The 21,329-nt window shown below is 40.0% G+C and overlaps 1 protein-coding gene across 2 annotated transcripts in view; it reads right to left on the bottom strand.

The window, feature by feature from the left end:
• LOC106072355 (kiSS-1 receptor-like) overlaps nt 1–21,329 on the bottom strand; it is a 184,674-nt gene that overhangs the window by 120,001 nt on the left and 43,344 nt on the right. For both annotated transcript variants that reach the window (XM_056010554.1, XM_056010529.1), the window contains exon 2: nt 4,912–5,003. The gene's annotated coding sequence lies outside the window, so the exon portion shown is untranslated. The remainder of the gene's footprint in view (nt 1–4,911; nt 5,004–21,329) is intronic.

Raw genomic sequence — 21,329 nt, forward strand, 5'->3', positions numbered from 1 at the left:
CATAGGATTTCTCTGTTTGAGACCTGATCTCTGTAACTAACTCCTAAAATCCATGTTAGCCATTTTTAATGAGCCACATTTAGTCTTTTTACAATTTCGGCAGATGATTTCCATGTCTCTCATGTTGCTGTTGAGATGAATGTGTTAAAAAGGGGGATTTTTGTCTCGAATCCAATGGCTTGGCTTGTCCAACTATGCCGAAGCATTTTAAAAATTGCTCCCTGCCTTCCCTGTTCGGCACGCTACATCATGGTAGGCATGCCCATCGTTTGCTATGATGCTGCCTAAGTATGTGAACTTGTCCAACTCTTCAACTTCTGACTCGCCAAGTCTTAAGGGGGCATCTTTACCGTATTTCTCATTTGTACAATTTTTGTTTTTTATTGAAGAGGCAAATTAGTAAGTCCATTTGTAAGAATTCGTATAAACAAGTGAGACGGTCCATCTCATTACAATATTTTAGAATCAATTGTTTAGCATTACAGGTTACAACTATTTGTAACATCTATTTAAAAAACAAAATGTTGTAAATAAAGTTGTTCGTAGGTGCAGCTGCTAGATCTGGTCATCCGAAAACGTGCACCTTAGTTTTAAAAGATAAGTTTGCATATTATATGCAAAGACATTTCAACCTTTTTTACTACTAGATTATCTTGTCTGCTCATATTACTTAACTCAAGAAATTATACAACATAGCATCATAATGGTATATATTTTCATAGATTGTGGTATCCCGACTAAAACGGATACCTCCAATGAGTTAATTCTTATGCACACCAAGTTCTTTACGTCACTAGCGATATCTCAAAATACAAACAGCAAGGAGCTGTAAATAAAACTTCAGTTTTCTGAGCGCACCCAACTCTAATGTGTACCTGGCTTAAGTTGGGGAAAGTAAAGGCGGTTGGTCGTTGTGTTGACCACATGACATCCTGCTCGTTAACCGTCTGCCCCATAGATCGCAAGGTCTGAAAGGGGAAAATTCACTTTTTGTTTTCTAAATAAAGCAGCATTTTAGACAACTGACAAGACATAGTGTCATGATGACCTAACGTACCATTGAGATTATGTTTAAATGACACGCAAAGTAATCGTTTGCACTCACAGCTCCTTGGATTACTTACGTGTGAGTTACATTTGACCTCAGCACACACGCGCACACACACACACATATCTACACCCACGTTTACCCTCTTTAATGAACTGAATGAATTGTAATCTTTTTTTTTTTTAATTTCTATTTCGGAAATACAAAATACATGACTACCATGAGAAAGAAGCGGGAAAATGTTTCTGGATAAAAGTTCTAAAATAGTGTTTGTGACGTATGCGTTTCATCACAAACTTTGCACTTCTAGTCAATATGTTGGAAAGAAAAACTAGCGCAGTGCTAATTCGTTCGTGAAAGCGATGGTGTGTCTTTGTGGTCGACGTGATGTCAATGAGAGCTGACAGGCCGGTCCTTGTCTTACACTCTAGGAATTCTAGTTTCAAGGGTGTATGTTTTATTGGAAACTACACGATGTGTTCAATGGATTTCATGTCTGCGTCCAATGGATAATATTTAAATTATTAATTATTTCAATGGCTGGATCGCAAAATGAAACAACTTGTATGTAGACAAGTTTACACCTAAATAACGTTTAGAATAGAACATTCAAAGTAACGAATTTTCGAGCTCGCATTTTTTATAGGGGCGTGTAAGTTAGTCGACTTCTATAGTAGCCTTTTGGCTGGTGGGGTTCTAAATCCTATAGATGTCAAATCTCAGAAGGACCAATAGTTGTAGCTGCAGTGGTCTACCAGTGGGAACTGCAGCTGCATTGGGAGCCCCCAAAAGGCATCAAATTCACTTTATAAATTGATATTTCTATCGATACAGATTCTTCGTTAATTTCGAATGTATACACTATTTGCAGGTGTGGGGCGCCGACAGACCTTGCTTCCCCGAGCACCATCGGCACGCCACTACTCATCAAAAAGGCCTTAAGTACTCTTAAGTATGTTTGTCTCCTATTTATTTCCAAATGGCGGAGGGCAAGGATTGAACCTGGGACAGACGAGACCCTCGAGACGATAGTCCAAAGCGCATACCATACGACCAGGCATTGTCTCTCGAGAAACAGACTAAGCAGTTTAGTCATTTTGTCAATTGAAAAGAAACTAACCTCACCAAAAGACTAGGAGGATCTGATATGACACAACACAATGCCCGAGAAGTAGATGTTCATCTGTAACGAAGCCAATGCATGATTAGTGTCCCTTTTAGTTCAGTCGTCAGGTTTTCTTCTTAATTAAAAAAAAAAACACCAACTGGCCAACCCGAGCGGGCTCAGCAGAAATTATTGCTATCTAGATTTTGTAAAATGATTATTTCCGTAAAGAAATGTTTCGGATCATTAAGTTAGTAAACCGATATTAAAACAAGCACAATGGCTGTCCTTGATGTCTACATCAGGTATTACGTACGTTTTATAACAATAATAAGACACAGCCAGGGAGGATTTACGGCAGTGAAGATAATGCATCCATCCAAAAGAAGCAGGTGATTAAATGGACAAGTTCTCAAATATTTCAATCCACTAGTTTTATTTAAGTTTGTTTTCATTAGAGTTTTCAAAAGAGGGTAAGGGTCACTTCAAAAGAAGGTAGGGGTCTCCTCAAAAGAGGGTAGGGGTCACCTCAAAAGAGTGTAGGGGTCTCCTCAAAAGAGGGTAGGGGTCTCCTCAAAAGAGGGTAGGGGTCACCTCAAAAGAGAGTAGGGGCCTACTCAAAAGAGGGTAGGGGTCACCTCAAAGAGGGTAGGGGTCTCCTCAAAAGAGGGTAGGGGTCTCCTCAAAAGAAGGTAGGGGGGTCTCCTCAAAAGAAGGTAGGGGTCACCTCAAAGAGGGTAGTTGTCACCTCAAAAGAGGGTAGGGGTCTCCTCAATAGCCCTTCCCATGGCCTCCATATACTGAAATACGTAAGCCCGTGAGTGTATTGGTATGTTAAATATAGCCTACTCTTACAAATCATGTCAGCTCAGGTCAACAGCCCACGTATTGCTAAGGCCGACTCTGTTATATAACACGACCTCACTTCCATTCAACAAAAACTGTCATTTAAATACATTACTTTTAAAATGATACTTCAATTTCGTCATGACGTCTGCTGCACTAACTAGAAGTCCATCAGGAGGACATTTGTAGTTTCAATTTTCAACTCACTTGGGAATGTATTGGTTAGAGAATCGGAATACCCCTATCTGCTCATGGTCGGTCTTTCTAACGCTAGCCAACAGTGGAAAAAAAAACAATTATTAAATTAGATGCAGACAAATTTCATATTTTTAGTCAGCACTTAACGTATTGGTGACACTTGGCATGGAACTGGAAACAGACAGGCAATTTACCTGGTCATAAATGAAAGCTTTCTCTCACATTTGCACCTAAAGATGCTAGCCTTGTTCCTTGCTAATTTAACACCTGTAGTTATGTTTCGTTTTGTAAACACATAATTTAATTTGAATTCCTTATTTTTTAATAACTTTGTTGAACAATTGCATTGTCTCGTTAAAGACGTCACCAATTTTTTTACTTGAAAGAAATTTTTTTACTCTTCGATAATTAGTTTTGCCCAAGTTGATGAAAGGTTCACAAACTGTTTATTGAATATTTCACAACGACGTCTCAGTATTATATCGAACGAACTCTTGTCCACTATTGTCTCTAAAAGCGCTTTCCTTTGTGGCTGTCCACGCGTTCATCTGTGACCTTAGATAACATTTTAAGAGCTCAGGTAATTTTGAAAAGACTATTTTCTAGGTGACTACATCACAACTAACACTACCAGTGGTCTGTGTCGGAATTTTGGTCCAGTAAATTGTAAGCAGGACTTTGTCAGAAAAAAAAAATTAAAAGCTCAGTCGGAAAAGCCTTAAAAAGAGAATTACTTGGAATGAAATAAATTTATCTGCGTATTTGTGTGGGGTATAGAAATATAATAAAAGCCAGTCTCTGAAGTTATTGTAAATTTAAATCTTAAAAGGCAAAACAAATTAAACGCAAATCAACAGTCCAGTTTTTTTTTTGTTTTTTTTTTTTTCAAAGTGATTTTCCAGTATTTTACAAATTTACTAGACTAATAAAAATAGTTTAATCTAAACAATGAAATGAAAGTGTTGACTTATGTAACTTGGACCCACATGACCTTTATGTTTGACATTTCTTAGATTGTCACAGGTGTGTGTAATATCACGCTAATAATAACGCCTGACCGATAGTAAGTCAACTGATTAGGTAACATTGAGTGTTCGTGGGAAAATAAAGCAGACCCTTCAAGAAAACCTTGATTTGCATAAACATGAAATAGGGTCATGGAGGAATTATGGGAAGCTGATAGAGCTTACTGTCATTGACGAAATGATCCAGAAAGATCGATATACGATACTATATAAGGAACGTGTAGCCAACTATCGCGGTTGGTTGGTCATTAGATTGTTCACTGTCTTGAGTCATTAGTCGTTGGTCATTGTTTAATGTTATATTTCGCTATTGGATTATTACTGTTGGCTTGTATCTTCACTGTGTGTGTGTTTTTGTGTCCACTTCAATCTTCTATTCTCGTTGTCGTTGTACAAATGATTTCTATTTGGTAATACATTTTTATTGGATTGAATTAAAAGGTATTAAACTCCAGGAAAATATATTCATCTCTGACCTGCTCATCTTGCCCTAATGTTGTGTAGAATAAATTTAAAGGCACATCCGATTCCGCTTTTGTCATATGATTGTGGAAGCACTAAACATCTCTCTTGAAATACAAACGCTTGGTTCTATAGAGATGTATAAAGTCTCTTGTAGAGAGATGACTCTAATTCATAGGGTGACATTTAGTGTGATCACAACAACAAAAGAAACCTACGTGACATACCTGCTCTTACCACCCAGTGATCCTCAAACTATTTTGTTTCAATGTAGCTTGGGTTTTCTTAAGAAATGTTTCTTGCTCTCCGTGCACACAGCCTAAAACAGAACAAGAAATACACATTTTGCGTATCGTCTTTTGAGGTCTAGGTTTAAAGGGGCCTTGCATTGGAATTATTCAATATTTTTACGTAAATCTAATAAAGAGTACATCTTGATTCTATATCTAGAAGTAGATCTAGACTCTATTCTAAGAGTTCTTAATCAGAACTGTAGATCTAGCGTTAGATCAAGATGTCCAAATAATGAACATAGGCTACCATTAAATAATCGCACCAATATACCTTACCCGCTGGCCGAGTCAGAAAAATTGTATGTTCAAGCAACTGACGGTGTCACGGGTTCGATACCCAAATTCAATCAAATATTTTGGGTTATTATTTTTTAAAATTATTTTATTATATTTTAGGATCAATAATAAATTTTTTATGCTTTTCTTTTTTCAGTTGTTTTTCTACATTGTTTGCATTGTTGTCAGCAGACTCAGTTATTTGCAAATATCATGTGTAATGAGACACTACTATGTGCACGTACATTCCAGTATGGACACTGCTTTTCTGTAATGTGCGCATATTTTGTAATACAAAACAAAAAAGATATTTACTAAATCTTCTGTCAGAAAATAGAAATTAGTGACACAGTGGTGTCATGGTATTGATCTAATGTGCTAATATCCTCCACTGACGACGTCTTCTTTAATAAGAATGTATAGTGTGACGTCCATTATCCTGACTATTCTTGTCTCCAACAATGGATCTATCTCCTTCCTTGGCACACTGAGCTAGATTTATTCCTAACGGAAAGGAAAAATAAGAAGAAAAAAAAAACGGTTCCGACTTTTTCTAGCCCCAGCCTAGATCATTACATACATGTCTCACTAATCTCACATACATGTCTCACCAATCTCACATAAATGTGGACGCGCTCTGGGTTATCTGTAGAATACGAATTCAGATGAAATAAGTTGAAGCTCTATTCTAGAAAATCCCAGGCAGTCCACAGCGGAAATAAAAGACAGGGGGGGGTAAATTATTTTTATTTCTGCCTTCAAATCATTAGTTGAATCCAACGTTCTTTTGTACAATGCCTAGGCTTATATTTATGAGAAAGTTTTTATCAACTCACTCAGAGTTCATCAGAGTCCATTGATACGCATGAGAGAAAATAGGATACTATTAACTAGAGATTTTTAAGCGAATGATATTTTATTAAAGACTCGAGCAATAAGAACTAAGAGTATGAGACAAGGAGGGAGAAAGAGACTGAGAGAGAGACAAGGAGGGAGGAAGAGACAGGGAGGGAGGAAGAGACAGGGAGGGAGGAAGAGACAGAGAGGGAGGAAGAGACTGAGAGAGAGACATGGAGGGAGGAAGAGACAGGGAGGGAGGAAGAGACAGGGAGGGAGGAAGAGACAGAGAGGGAGGAAGAGACTGAGAGAGAGACATGGAGGGAGGAAGAGACAGGGAGGGAGGAAGAGACAGAGAGGGAGGAAGAGACTGAGAGAGAGAGAGACATGGAGGGAGGAAGAGACAGGGAGGGAGGAAGAGACAGGGAGGGAGGAAGAGACAGGGAGGGAGGAAGAGACAGGGAGGGAGGAAGAGACAGGGAGGGAGGAAGAGACAGGGAGGGAGGAAGAGACAGGGAGGGAGGAAGAGACAGGGAGGGAGGAAGAGACAGGGAGAGAGGAAGAGACAGGGAGGGAGGAAGAGACAGGGAGGGAGGAAGAGACAGGGAGGGAGGAAGAGACAGGGAGGGAGGAAGAGACAGGGAGAGAGGAAGAGACAGGGAGGGAGGAAGAGACAGGGAGGGAGGAAGAGACATGGAGGGAGGAAGAGACAGGGAGGGAGGAAGAGACAAGGAGGGAGGAAGAGACAGGGAGGGAGGAAGAGACAGAGAGAGAGACATGGAGGGAGGAAGAGACTGAGAGAGAGAGACATGGAGGGAGGAAGAGACAGGGAGCGAGGAAGAGACAGGGAGGAAGGAAGAGACTGAGAGAGAGAGACATGGAGGGAGGAAGAGACATGGAGGGAGGAAGAGACAGAGAGGAAGGAAGAGACTGAGAGAGAGAGACATGGAGGGAGGAAGAGACGTGGAGGAAGGAAGAGACAGGGAGGGAGGAAGATACTGAGAGAGAGAGACATGGAGGGAGGAAGAGACAGGGAGCGAGGAAGAGACAGGGAGGAAGGAAGAGACTGAGAGAGAGAGACATGGAGGGAGGAAGAGACATGGAGGGAGGAAGAGACAGAGAGGAAGGAAGAGACTGAGAGAGAGAGACATGGAGGGAGGAAGAGACGTGGAGGAAGGAAGAGACAGGGAGGGAGGAAGATACTGAGAGAGAGAGACATGGAGGGAGGAAGAGACAGGGAGGGAGGAAGAGACAGGGAGGAAGAGACTGAGAGAGAGAGAGACGTGGAGGGAGGAAGAGACAGGGAGGGAGGAAGAGACTGAGAGAGAGACATGGAGGGACGAAGAGACTGAGAGAGAGAGAGAGACATGGCGGGAGGAACAGACAGGGAGGGAGGAAGAGGCTGAGAGAGAGAGACATGGAGGGAGGAAGAGACTGAGAGAGAGAGACATGGAGGGAGGAAGAGACAGGAAGGGAGGAAGAGACAGGGAGGGAGGAAGAGACTGAGAGGGAGGAAGAGACTGAGAGAGAGAGAGACATGGAGGGAGGAAGAGACAGGGAGGGAGGAAGAGACTGAGAGAGAGACATGGAGGGAGGAAGAGACAGGGAGAGAGGAAGAGACTGAGAGAGAGAGACATGAAGGGAGGAAGAGACAGGGAGGGAGGAAGAGACTGAGAGAGAGAGACATGGAGGGAGGAAGAGACAGGGAGGGGGGAAGAGACAGGGAGGGAGGAAGAGACTGAGAGAGAGAGACATGGAGGGAGGAAGAGACAGGGAGGGAGGAAGAGACTGAGAGAGAGAGAGACATGGAGGGAGGAAGAGACAGGGAGGGAGGAAGAGACAGGGAAGGAGGAAGAGACTGAGAGAGAGAGACATGGAGGGAGGAAGAGACAGGGAGGGAGGAAGAGACTGAGAGAGAGAGACATGGAGGGAGGAAGAGGCTGTGAGAGGGAGATAGAAACAGACAAGGAGGGAGAATGAGACAAGGAGGAAGAAAGACACGGAAAGCGAAAGAGAAAGGGGAGGGAGAAAGTGAAAGGGAGGGAGAAAGAGACAGGGAGAGAGAAAGAGAGACGGAGAGCGACAGAAAGATCGAAAAGAGACAAGGAGGGAGAAAAAGGCTGGGAGAGAAAAAGAGATAGAGAAAGAGACAGAGAGAGAGAAACAGACAAGGAGGGAGAAAGAGACAAGGATAGAGAAAGAGACAGGAAAAGAGAAAGAGGCAGGGAGGAAGAAAGAGACAGGGAGAGTGAAAGAGAAAGGGGAGGAAGAAAGAGACAGGGATGGAGAAAGAGAAAGGGAGGGAGAAAGAGAAAGGGGAGTGAGATAGAGACAGGGATGAAGAAAGAGAAAGGAGAGGGAGAAAGAGACAGGGAGGGAGATAGAGACAGGGAGGGAGAAAGAGACAGGGAGGGAGATAGAGACAGAGAGGGAGAAAGAGAAAGGAGAGGGAGAAAGAGACAAGGAGGGAGAAAGAGACAGGGAGGGAGATAGAGACAGGGAGGGAGAAAGAGACAGGGAGGGAGATAGAGACAGGGAGGGAGAAAGAAAAAGGGGAGGGAGAAAGAGACAGGGAGGGAGAAAGAGAAAGGGGAGGGAGATAGACAGGGAGGGAGAAAGAGAAAGGGGAGGCAGAAAGAGACAAGGAGGGAGAAAGATACAGGGAGGGAGATAGAGACAATGAGGGAGAAAGAGAAAGGGGAGGGAGATAGAGACAAGGATGGAGAAAGAGAAAGGGGAGGGAGAAAGAGACAGGGAGGGAGAAAGAGACAGGGAGGGAGAAAGAGAAAGAGGAGGGAGAAAGAGACAGGGAGGGAGAAAGAGAAAGGGGAGGGAGAAAGAGACAAGGAGGGAGAAAGATACAGAGAGGGAGATAGAGACAATGAGGGAGAAAGAGAAAGGGGAGGGAGAAAGAGATAGGGAGGGAGAAAGAGAAAGGGAAGGGAGATAGAGACAGGGAGGGAGAAAGAGAAAGGGGAGGGAGAAAGAGACAAGGAGGGAGAAAGATACAGGGAGGGAGATAGAGACAATGAGGGAGAAAGAGAAAGGGGAGGGAGATAGAGACAAGGAGGGAGAAAGAGACAGCGAGGGAGATAGAGACAGGGAGGGAGAAAGAGAAAGGGGAGGGAGAAAGAGACAAGGAGGGAGAAAGAGGCATGAAGAGAAGAAGAGCAAAGGAGAGTTAATGAGGCAATTAAAAAGAGAACATGAAACGTGAAAATAAGTTGGGAACTTAAAGTGAGATTGGAGAAAAGAAATAGAGAGAATAAATGGAGATTTAGAATGAGAGAGGGAGAGAGAGAGAGAGAGATGAATATCCAAAAATCATTGGTACACATGATATCCCAGCTATCCCACTGAAGATATAACCTTCACCTTTATTTATCTAACTACCCGCGGCTGTAGACTTCTGCTAGAGTTAATGCCCAGAAATTATTCATCGTTAATGACGGGACAGTGGTCAGGGTGTCAGCAAAGTGAACATGTGCTAAATAAACACCTGTGAAATAAAAACGTTGCCATCTCACAGGATATTTACATAGCAACGATCTATAAGAATGCATCACTAATGGGTCTTTAAATTCTTCACTAAGAAATAGATACACTTAGAAAAATGTGCTCAGAATCCAGATTGTTGGCGTCTTATATTCATTTTTACATCTCATGGCTTTCGCTTTGTTGGATTGTTTTTTATTACAATAAATACAATTTTCCGTTTTCTTTTCTTATTCTTGGCATCTGGATGGAACATTTCTATGGTCTGCCAATCCACAGGTCGGAAGTTCAAATCCCTATGGAGATTCTGAGCATGAGATGGAAGATGAGAGACACGTAACACAATCATAAAACCATTTTTGTTTTTTTGCGAACAATGTTTTTTTTTTTTTTTGTTATTAAATAGCTGGTTTCTATTTCTTTGTCCTTTCTCCATTTTCTTCTTTGTCCTTGTTTTCTTCTTTGTCATTGTTTTCTTCTTTGTCATTGTTTTAATGTGCGCTGTTTTTTTATCAAATAATGGATGTAGCTTCATAACAAAAACATGATACATTCTATACGCAATGAGCCTGATTCAACAGAAATGTCTGCAATTGTGTTTTAAATAAAACTTTTACTTCTAATTAATCATATAAAGATAACTAGATGACTAGAGTAACACCTTTAGTAAAATCACTGAAATTAGAACTTCCATTTAATAGAAGACTTAAAAGTAAAGTAGCAATTATACATAAAACACTGAACCATAATCTTCAAATACAAAAACAAAATTTAATAAAATACTAAAAGAGACACAAAGATGAAGGCGCATTCCTCGTCCCATATGCTAGGACAAATGTGTACAAGTGCTCCTTCTTTCCTAATGCTATTAGAGCATCGAATAGATTGCCTGAGCCAGCAAGGAAAACCAGTGGCTTGGCAGAATTTAAGTCATTCGTAAACATGCATGACTAGATGCATGGCGCGTAGGACGTAATCATCCTCTTTTGTTGAAGTAACGTCTGTATTCTATAAGATAATATATATAAAACATTGTCATATCTTGTCTTCACCAGGTCAGTGTTGATCTTCATTTGTCGGAGATAAGTGAATTACATGAATTACAGAAATAGGAATCAAATTTGAGCATGTCGTTCCAACAAGAAAAATGACAATAAAATTAAACAAATAAAAACGACTTATGCGTGGCAAACCAGTTATACAGTATAAAAACTCAAAATACCTAGGCGTTATAGTAAATGAAAAGTTCAATATATCAGTGTATTTCTTTTTATCTACAAAGCATTTGGGTTTATTAAAAGACTTTTTTAAAATCAAGCTAGAACTTTGGTTAGACCAATATTAGAACATAATTTGTCTGTTTTAGAAGGACAGACGCTAAAAATAACACTGGGAAATACACACGGTCATCATACTATCTTGATTATATATTTCAATAAGGCATATATGTCACTTTTAATACAAAAACTAGGTCTCAACTCATAAATTGTATATATATATATTTATAACGTCCCATTAAGTTGAGAAAATTAGCATAAGGAAATATTCGGGGCAATGATCTAAGAGAGAGAGAGAGAGAGGGGAGTGGGGAGGAAGCTCTAGCAAGCCATCCCTATTAATGTTTGTAAAAGTTATATTTATTTTAAAAAATGTCTCCTGCTAAATGAGATGTACATCACTTCAGCTCTCTCTCTCTCTCTTTCTTCCCCCACTCTGTTTCTCTCCCCCTCTCTTTATCTCCCACTCTCTCTCTAAGTCCCTCTCTCTCTCTCCCACTCTCTAGGTTCTTCTCTCGGGTTACAGTCGCTACGCTTCCATTTCGGGGAAGGAGATTTTGTTGTTTTCCAAAAGGCGTTGAATGGGTGAAGACCGTAATGAATACATCCTGGTGGGAGAGAAACACAATTTGTTTCACAACGGCAGAGGACTTCTAGGCATCCATCTCGTCTTACAAACCTGCCACAGGAGGAGCTCACAGAACGCAAGAAAGGTCATGGTCCGACTAAGGGTCAACGTCACCTCTTACATCTTACATATCAAGTGCATATCACGTGCATATCAAGTGCATCTCACGTGCATATCAAGTGCATCTCACGTGCATATCAAGTGCATATCAACGACTTTTGTTTTGGGTTTAAGATTTTGTCTTGAAAAACCCAAATCATGTGTTGACATGTACCCTGTTTTACATTCGAAATAACTTTTAAATTGTTACCTACTTTTACGGGTTACCTGTCGTCCGGAAAAAAAGGAGAACATGTCCATCCTTTTGGGGTCTTGACCTCCGTTCAACAGGCATTGACCTAAATTGTAAAAAAGCCCGGATTTGACTCTGTTGTTTCTTGTATGGCATGGCGTATAATTCAGCAATACTTCCTATCATCAAATTTAAACACGCAACAAGTACACAAAAAAACATTTTTAAATAGCCTTCTCTAACAGGTGTTCGTATATTCTAGGCTAGTCCCAAAGAAACTGGACATTCAAGCTCATGAAGTTTTGTGAATTTTTCTATAGCATGTCTGGGTATCATGCTAACGCCAAAATTGCGTTTTCGCCATTTAACACACAATGGACGTAGACACTCCATCGACACACTGAGAGGTTTGTTATTATTTTATGTTTGCTCAAAAAACTATCCGAAGAAAACTGTGAATGGAGTTGCAAGTGTATTTAGCGTTCACACGAATGTTTAATCTCTGTAACAAGTGGCTTTGTCTGAGAAATATTTATTATTGTAGTTTTAAGGCCTTTGTTTACTGACAAGTTTTAGAAAATACATATTTAGCCTAGTTTTTGTACGTTGTCCCCCTTTGTAAGGGTTCGTCCTACTTTGTGTCCTCTTCTGGGCCTGGAGGTGTCTTGTAACCCGACTATCCTCATACTCTTTTATTCCCGGACGTCGATTGGAAACGCAAAAGAATGACCTCTTCCGTCTCAATGGTCACATTGACTAATTCCTAGATTTTGTTCTCAGTTGTTGACCTGGACCAAATGTTGAAGAATGAGATGGAAGGGAAGACACATTAGAAGAGTAGTGCTTGTAAAGAGACAAATTTCCTTAGCGCTAAAATTGTACATGTTGTTTTAGAGGACTAAACACTATACAGTAGTGGTACTGTAGCCAATCAGAATAATCTCTATATTAGCTATTGCAGCTAGAGGCATGAGACTCTACTAAGTCAATCATTCCTCGTGTTGACATTGTTCACATACCTCTCTCTCTGATGAGCCGAAACTGAATACGTTTTAACTCATCACAACAACAGGGATCAAAATTGAATCAATGTCCACAGTTGGACACACACACAGAGATACGTTGACCAGCAACTTGGAACAAGACAATGTTAGAAAATGCAGTAGAGTCTAAAGACGAGCCAGATACACATGAAGTTCAGTGTTACATAGACATCGGAATGAGACAAACAGACAATGATATGTGCTCTCTATTACTTGGATGACGGACGTTGCATGTATCAATGCTAAATCTGTACAAACAAAAGATTACATGTTCACAAAAATACAAAAGTCTTGACAATTCTTTCTTACCTTCAGACAGAGGAGAACGTTAGGTCTATATCAGCCATCAGTGACCATTTAGCTTGCGACATGTCAAGAAATGCTATTTACGCGCGATTGAATAAAATCTTTAAAAATAAAAACAAAATCTTCCAATGAAATTATTCTACAACTAGAATCCCAAGGAAAATATCACCAAGACAAGGGAGAGAAATCCAAGAGTTTTCAAATGATCTGGCGTTGACCTGGGTCAAGCGTGATGTCCATTCTCTCTCTTCTCTCTCTCTCTCTCTCTCTCTCTCTTTTCTCTCTCTTTATCTCTTCTCTTTTAATTTCTTATTGAAAACAGAAACACAGAGGAGTATTCTCTGTTTAAAAGACAAAAATTCTCCTAGTGGATATTTTAACTAATTCTTAAGAAATATGGCTAAAAAAAATAAATTATTTTGATTCAGTTTTTTTATGGCTAAATTTATTTTTGTATCTCTATTCGGTCCTAGCATAACAAATGTATCCACTAGTGAGTGAAAGACACTAACTTCACAGATGGCTGATTAGTAGTTGACGTCTGTACCTGGTGTCCTAGCCTCAAGGGATGTCGTGGTCAGCATTACAAAGGAGAGTTCTCTAGTTGACTTCTAGACTTCACTTGACTGTGCAGTAACTAACTGGCGACCGTTTATATTCAAGGGTAAAATGTTTACTTTCAATTTATTGAAACTGTCAAGGAATGCATTCACGCGATTTTAACATCTTTCTCTCAAGGAAATATGAATAAAAACAAAACAATCAACTAATAAAATACTACAACATTGAGGCCTACGCTGGTGATTTAAAAGTATTAATATTTGACATGAGGTCAATAAACTAGACAAAAAAGACGGAACTTGAATTAGAGTTATTTGTCATGAGGTCACTAAAATTGACATAAAGGTGGAACTTGAATTACAATTATCAGACATGAGGTCACTAAACTAGACAAAAAGATGGAACTTGAATTAGAGTTATTTGTCATAAGGTCACTAAACTGGACAAAAAGACGGAACTTGATATTTGACATAAAGCACCTTCAGAGATGAAGTCCTATCCCAAACATCTTGCAGGACAACAGGGGGTGGCAGCTTGCAGGACAACAGGAGATGGCAGCTTTAAGGACAACAGGAGATGGCAGCTTGAAGGACAACAGGAGATGGTAGCTTGAAGGCATCCGCCGAGCTATTGGAGCTGTCGTTTTCATGCAGTGGGCGCCTTCACATTGCGGCGTGAGGGGCAATGAAATGGCAGACGCCCTCGCAAGGGAGGGTGCTATGGCAGCCACACACCTCGAAGCACCAAGCACGTACTTACAAGCAACGGCACAAATCCGAGCACTCATTCATGAGAAGTGGTTAAAGTCCTGGGAGGAATCCGACAGAGCACGTGGTGTCTGGCAGCGCATGCGTCACCCAGATCGCGACGATCCATGGTGGCGACTGAGGAGGTCAGAGCAGTCGATAGTTGCGTAGTGCAGGACGGTTCCGCACTAACTTTGACTCCCGATGCCGTCACTGTGGAGAGAGCGTCGAAACAGTGTCACATGTCTTGTACGAGTGTCCCCAGCTCCGCGAGCTAAGGGGGGACTTGCCTGTGCAGTCTTGCAGTCACTCGACTTGAATGGTAGCTATGAGGCACTATGCCGGACGGCTAAGTTTCTTGCCAGAGCACTACGGGAGGACTAGTCCTTCCTGCTCGGATTTTTCAATAGGAGTTCATCTCAGGCAGCTTGAAGGACAACAGGGGATGGCAGCTTGCAGGACAACAGGGGATGGCAGCTTGCAGGACAACAGGGGATGGCAGCTTGCAGGACAACAGGGGATGGCAGCTTGCAGGACAACAGGGGATGGCAGCTTGCAGGGCAACAGGGGATGGCAGCTTGCAGGACAACAGGGGATGGCAGCTTGCAGGACAACAGGGGATGGCAGCTTGCAGGACAACAGGGGATGGCAGCTTGCACGACAACAGGGGCTGGCAGCTTGCAGGACAACGGGGGATGGCAGCTTGCAGGACAACAGGGGATGGCAGCTTGCAGGACAACAGGGGATGGCAGCTTGCAGGACAACAGGGGATGGCAGCAGTCGAGCTATCACGACGACAGTGCGAGGCCTACATCTCAAAGCTTGAACATTGTTAGCCACATCCACGCTGTGTCGTGTGTTGATACTTCTAACTGTAGGTAACACTCCAAAGACCAACTCAATTAACTCAGGTGAAAGGCCGACAATGCAGAAAATACTCGATGAACGATGTCGACTAAGGCGTTTAACAGGTAATGAAGGGAACCATCGAATGTCGCTCAGCTAAATATCTACTCCGGAAACTAAAGTCGACCTTTCTCTAGAGCTGCCAATAGTATTTTGTGTTTACTTTACCCTTTTAATGAAACAAATCTCATTTCGTCTTCGCGTCCTAACAAAAGTCTAATACTTGTGTTTTCTAGTTCTAAATAGTAAACAATAGCTGGTTTGTAGATATGGCAATCAATTTGTCGATAGCAGGAAAGTGTTTTGGTTTATTGAGAGTGACATAAGAACAAAAAGAACAACATTTTATGTAACAATATAGTTCTTACTATTACACGAGGATACACACTTAATATCTGTATCTAATTAAAAGTGGCCACGAGCTATTGGTCTAAACTGCCCACAGATTGCGACGTCTACAATGACTGGTCTCTATTGAAGGCAGCAGGCAGTGTAGGCAGAGTGTAATAAGGGATATCGACGGAATCGAGACACAACAGGCTACAGAAACATTTTGATTTCTTCTCATTATTTCATGTCTACCCATACCACTTGGTTACAACTCCACAGAAATGTGTATAAGTTATGGCAATCTATAGAGAAGTTGTTCCGGATACATCTACCTCCATATTCTGTATGTAAGCTATAGTGCTTGACACACATAAAAAGTTGGAACACTGCAATGCGCGAGACTCTACAAATTAACAAATGAGCTCAATAGAATTTCATTTTTAAAATAAAGCATTTTAAGTCAACATATCGTCATGTCGTGACCACCTGGACTGTTGGACAGTCAAGTATCCCATTTAGACCTTGCGATCTATATGGAAATAATCATCTGCTTCTATTGACGGCAGTTAACGTGTGTGCCATGTGGTGAGTACAAGAACCAACCATTTTACTTTCCCCAACTAATGTCAGGCACCCATTCAAGTTAGGTGGACTAGCGAGCGCCTAGAAAAAAAAATCCTGAAATTAAAAATTCCAGATTTGAACAAGAGACTTCTGGGTTCGGAAGCAAAGCGCCTCACCACCCAATGAACAACGTTTATAAAAAGAATAAATCAACAATTCACCACTGAGGATACTGATACAAAATATGCCACCTTACTAGTGATTGTCCAAACATTCTTATATGCCTCCATATATGATTACTAAGCTCTAAAGTCTATATCCCAAGGTCTAAATGTATCTATTGAAAAGTGGGATGTCAAACTTCCATCATGCCCCTGGAACTTTATGAGCTATTTTTAGCTTCCCTAGAAGAAATTTGAGTCTCGGTAAGAAATGTCCGCTGTTATTAGCAACGAGTGGCGCGTCTGTCCTCTTGATGTGTGATATAGAGTTACATCTAACGTATGCAGAACTGACAGCATAAGGTTCACTATTACCAGGTGAACGAGGACAGCTTGAAAACAAAATAAAACAAGTGAAAATGCGTTTAAATGGATAAAATAATGAGCTAGATCTCGGATATTCACACATCATTTGTGGTCGTCTGCTGGTCGTCTGCTCGGCTTTCTTCTGACTGAATTCTCGCATCTAATATCAACTGCTTATCAAATGAATAAGAAAGCGAGTGGAATCTGATTAATTCATATATCAAACATCCTATCTGAGATTATAATACAAACAAATGTTAATGTCTAATTCTATATTGTCATTATGTGCGTCTGAGTTGTTTGTTGGTTTGTTTTTTTCAAGCTACTTTGAAATCTTTCTCTAAAGTCAACTCATGATATATCCAGATAAAAAACAACTAGCCGATAAAACTTTGTACATGGCAATAATTAGGAATTGAAACAGTGGTATGGGAATGTTAATACATCGTAGCATTGTCGGAACTTTTATTTCACAAACTTTATTTTTAAAAAGGCGATAGTAATTTTTTCTCCAAACTGTAAGCTATAGATCGTATTAAATTTAAACATAAACTACAGAAGCTGTTATAAAGTTTCAAAAATTACCTAAAAGTCTGAATAAAACTTTCAACGCAACTACGAATGCTCCACACATCCAGCTGGCTATAAGATAACAAAGTTAATTATCTCAAACAAAAGAGTACATACTTCGGTTGATTGGCAGAAGGATTTTTACTGCCAACCACATTTGAGAAAACGAGCAGTCTACGTGGACATAGTGGTCAACCCAAATAAAGACAGACTCTACCAGCGGGTTGATTTGTGTCAAAGTGAGAGAAAAAAACAACTCTCTCCCAGACAGTCATCGTACTGCTAAAGTATAAAGATAATATTATTACAGAGAAGGGATGCAGGCTGAGTGGCTGGATAGACAGAAAGATGGTGGCCGGGGAAGCCGCAGAGTTCCTTACTAAGAGATTAAGAAGAGATTTCATTAGTTTCCGTTGCTATAGTACGGTCTCAATCAAATTAACAGAGCAAACTCGCCACTGCACGAGGAATGCCAGGCCTTGGTACCTTGATATGTAGTTGTACTATAGTACATGTTATTTAATCTTAGGCGTAAGAAACCAATCGTAGAAATGTATTTAGTATTGTTAACAAGCAATATAGATTTATAGTGTTACAAAACTTCCTATTCTATAACACTGGCATAATGTCGAGTTCATAGCGTGTGTCGTACAATGAACTGATAAGGGAGAGAAGTCATCAGAAACCTTTACTGACACGAAATCTGTCCATAGAAAAAGCTAACAACATATACATTGAAAGCCTATCGAACAAAGAGAGATGATGAAGATGTCCTGACAGAACAGAGTCTAATCGAACAAAGAGTATCGGATCAAAGTTCAAAACAACAGGCCAAGGAATTGAACACTAACATGATGTGAACACATACAATAAAAAAAACAGTATCTTTTTTTAATACGTAAATAGATTGGCTGTTGGTTCAAATTGAAAACATACCATTGTAGGTCTGAAAAAAATTATTATTGCTGGGTAGTGGAAACGTTTCTTGTGTCTTTATAATAGGTCCCAGACTTCTTCTGTTCTTCATATATAAGTAAATGTTTGTGTGTGTATCAATGTGTTTGTGTGTGTGTGTGTGTGTGTGTGTGAAAACGTTGATATTTTATCTCAAATCTAATCATCTCTTTGTCGGTTGAACATAATGTTTAAAAAACTTTTTTTAAGAAATTGATCAGCATAATTCTAGCATGTCCTACTAGTTCTATGCACCTAATTCAGTATATCTAATTAGTGACTCGCTTTCTTAATCTGGGAATACCAGCACATCTTTTCAATGATTTAATCAAATTAAGATAATTTCAGATATATTTTTATCTGCAAGACGAACGAATATGGCAGCCATGAACCAGCGTACACAACCATCAGTTCAATATTCCATATGCCATTCCTTCTTGTGTTGGTTTTCTGTTTCTTTGTTCTTCTCAGCCAGCTGTTAGCTTTATACAGTTAGACTGCTTCCTCTTGGTTGCTCTGGGTAGTGGTAGGGTTTCAAAAACATAAATGAATTAAGACAATCAAATCTTGTCTGTTATTATAATTAATACTCAATCTTAGCAACGCACACTTTGGATTGTATCTATTTAATGCGATGATCTTGGACCGACATCTCGTTAGGAGTATTCTAATTCAATTGTCTTCATGAAGAGACTTGTTGCTGAACGCAAACAGTGACAAGTAGATGAGTTCATTTGAAACAGAAGAAGGAAAGTGGGTTTTGTAGTACTGCCTCTTCAGTAGAAGAGTGTTGGTAGGAACACTAGATCAGTGTGTTGGGGAAAGAAGAGAATAAAACTTATTGCAATTCATTAGTTACTTGATGAAAGCTGCGGTTATCCTGCGATCATTGGACACAGAATGATTACTTACTATTAATCAGCCTGGCAGTTCTTGCTGTGAAGATGACCTTTCAAATGGTATCTATAGATTGATTTTCACTTCCCCGTAATGTCCATGTACATTTAAACGGAAAGTAAATTAATATTTTTTAATTTATCCAAAAATGTTCACCTCTTTAAAAACTGTTTCGATGTATTGAAATGGCTACCTGTTCTTGCGGTATGCGCTGCAGTGTCTACCTATTCTCGATGGTCCCGGGCTCATACCCTGCTCGCTGCTATCCCGCGTCTTTCTGTGGGAGGCTCGGACTAAAGAAGTTGATAATCTTCATACACTGAAGAAACATGTAAAAAAAAAAAAATTGCATACAATTTCAAAACGATTCAAAATTATTAATAAATTCAGACTCGATACTAAGTGTTGTTTACATCCAAAGTCTTCTTTCATAACGCTGCACTTTTCCAGGGAGGATGGCAGCCGTGGACTGCAAGAGTTTTCTAATAGGTCTGTTGTTGTTTTTTTTAAATAACATGCAAAGCACACACACCCCCCCCCCCAGCTATTATTTTACTTTCTTTCATTAGAAAGCATGACTCTGAAGCAACTAAAGAATACCTACTCTGCAGACCTGCCACATCACCAGAAATCTCCTCAGCTGACACTGTTCAGGGGAATACAATGAATGTTGCTACCCTTTAACGAAGCTCAACTCTAGCAAGGCCAGAGAATGAAAATGTATTCATTTCTACAATTATAATAATAATAATAATAATGGAAAAACAACGAAAATATGGGAACCTAGGCTTGGAGATTAAGTGTTTATGGAAGTTGTCCAAAATAACAATATACCCCATTGTTATATCAACCGAGGGGATAATAACAAATGACCTCACAGATACCTTCAAGGCCCTTAACATTCCTAATAACATCCTCGTTGCCTGTCAGAGGGCGGTACTGCTGCAGACCTGCCACATCACCAGAAAATTCCTCAGTGGAAACTAATAAAGGGACTACAATGAATTTTTTTTCTCTTTAACGAAACTCGACCCTGGCAGCGCCAGAGAATGAATACTCCTTCGTCTCTTACATAATAATATTAATAATAAAACTAATCATAATAATAATGACTTTACGTTATTTAATATCATATTAATTCTGCAATGTAGCAATTCAAGATACAGAAATAGAGAAACTTGTTTGTTTTACCCACCTCCCATTTTTCAAAGAGGAAACACAAAAACATCTTCTAAGTGATGAGTTTATTATGGATGATATTTCTGACCCTCAATGCTGGTACGTGGAACGTGTCGAGCGCTAAATGTATTGTCTGTTGTCTGCATGTTCCAAAGTTCAATCTGCTAATGTGTTGGACATGTCCAGGCACACGGGAACTTGAAGCGACCTTTCTTCCTCTAACTGAATACAATGCCTCGAGCAGGTCAATAGGACTCCACGTCAAGACATGTGATAACTTTCACAATGATTCGCTTCCGGTTTATGCGTTGACCTCAACACTATTGCTCGGTTGTTATTCTGTTAACCGTCTTAAAAATTAGGATTTTTTTTTTATATTTGTCAAATGAATGCAAAATAAAGTCGATGGTCGATGGTAATGATATGGATAAAATAATCGATTTAAAAATGTTCCAATTAACTTCACTGCGGTAACGATGACCCGGATTTTAGTCCACTAATGACTCTAAAATTAACATGATCATTTGGTGAAAATATCGGAAGCAATAAATGAAAGAAATGTAACATTTTTTACCTTGTTACCTTTTGATTTATTGACCACAGTAACTGGACTATCATAAATCTTTTTTTTAGTTTTAACTAAGTCTTGATTAGTACCAATCAGTTTATTAATCATGGTGACTCGGCGGAGTAATAAGTAGAATGAGATACAAACAGCTCAAAATAATGTCCATAACATTTTTTTTTCAGTTGGTTTGAGAAAGTTAATTGTATAGTTTTATTTGTTAAGCTTTTAAAATCCTAGCCTATTGTTTAAAATCATTTCTTAACAGTGAAGTTGACACAAGATTGGGGGGGGGGGGTTATAGAATTTAATAGTGCACACACCTAAATATATTTTTTTTACTTTAAAGTAGAAACAAAATTTTAAATTGTGACCACATCTACGAGCTGACCACAATGT

Source organism: Biomphalaria glabrata, chromosome 1 (assembly GCF_947242115.1).
Source record: "Biomphalaria glabrata chromosome 1, xgBioGlab47.1, whole genome shotgun sequence".
NCBI lineage: Eukaryota > Metazoa > Mollusca > Gastropoda > Planorbidae > Biomphalaria > Biomphalaria glabrata.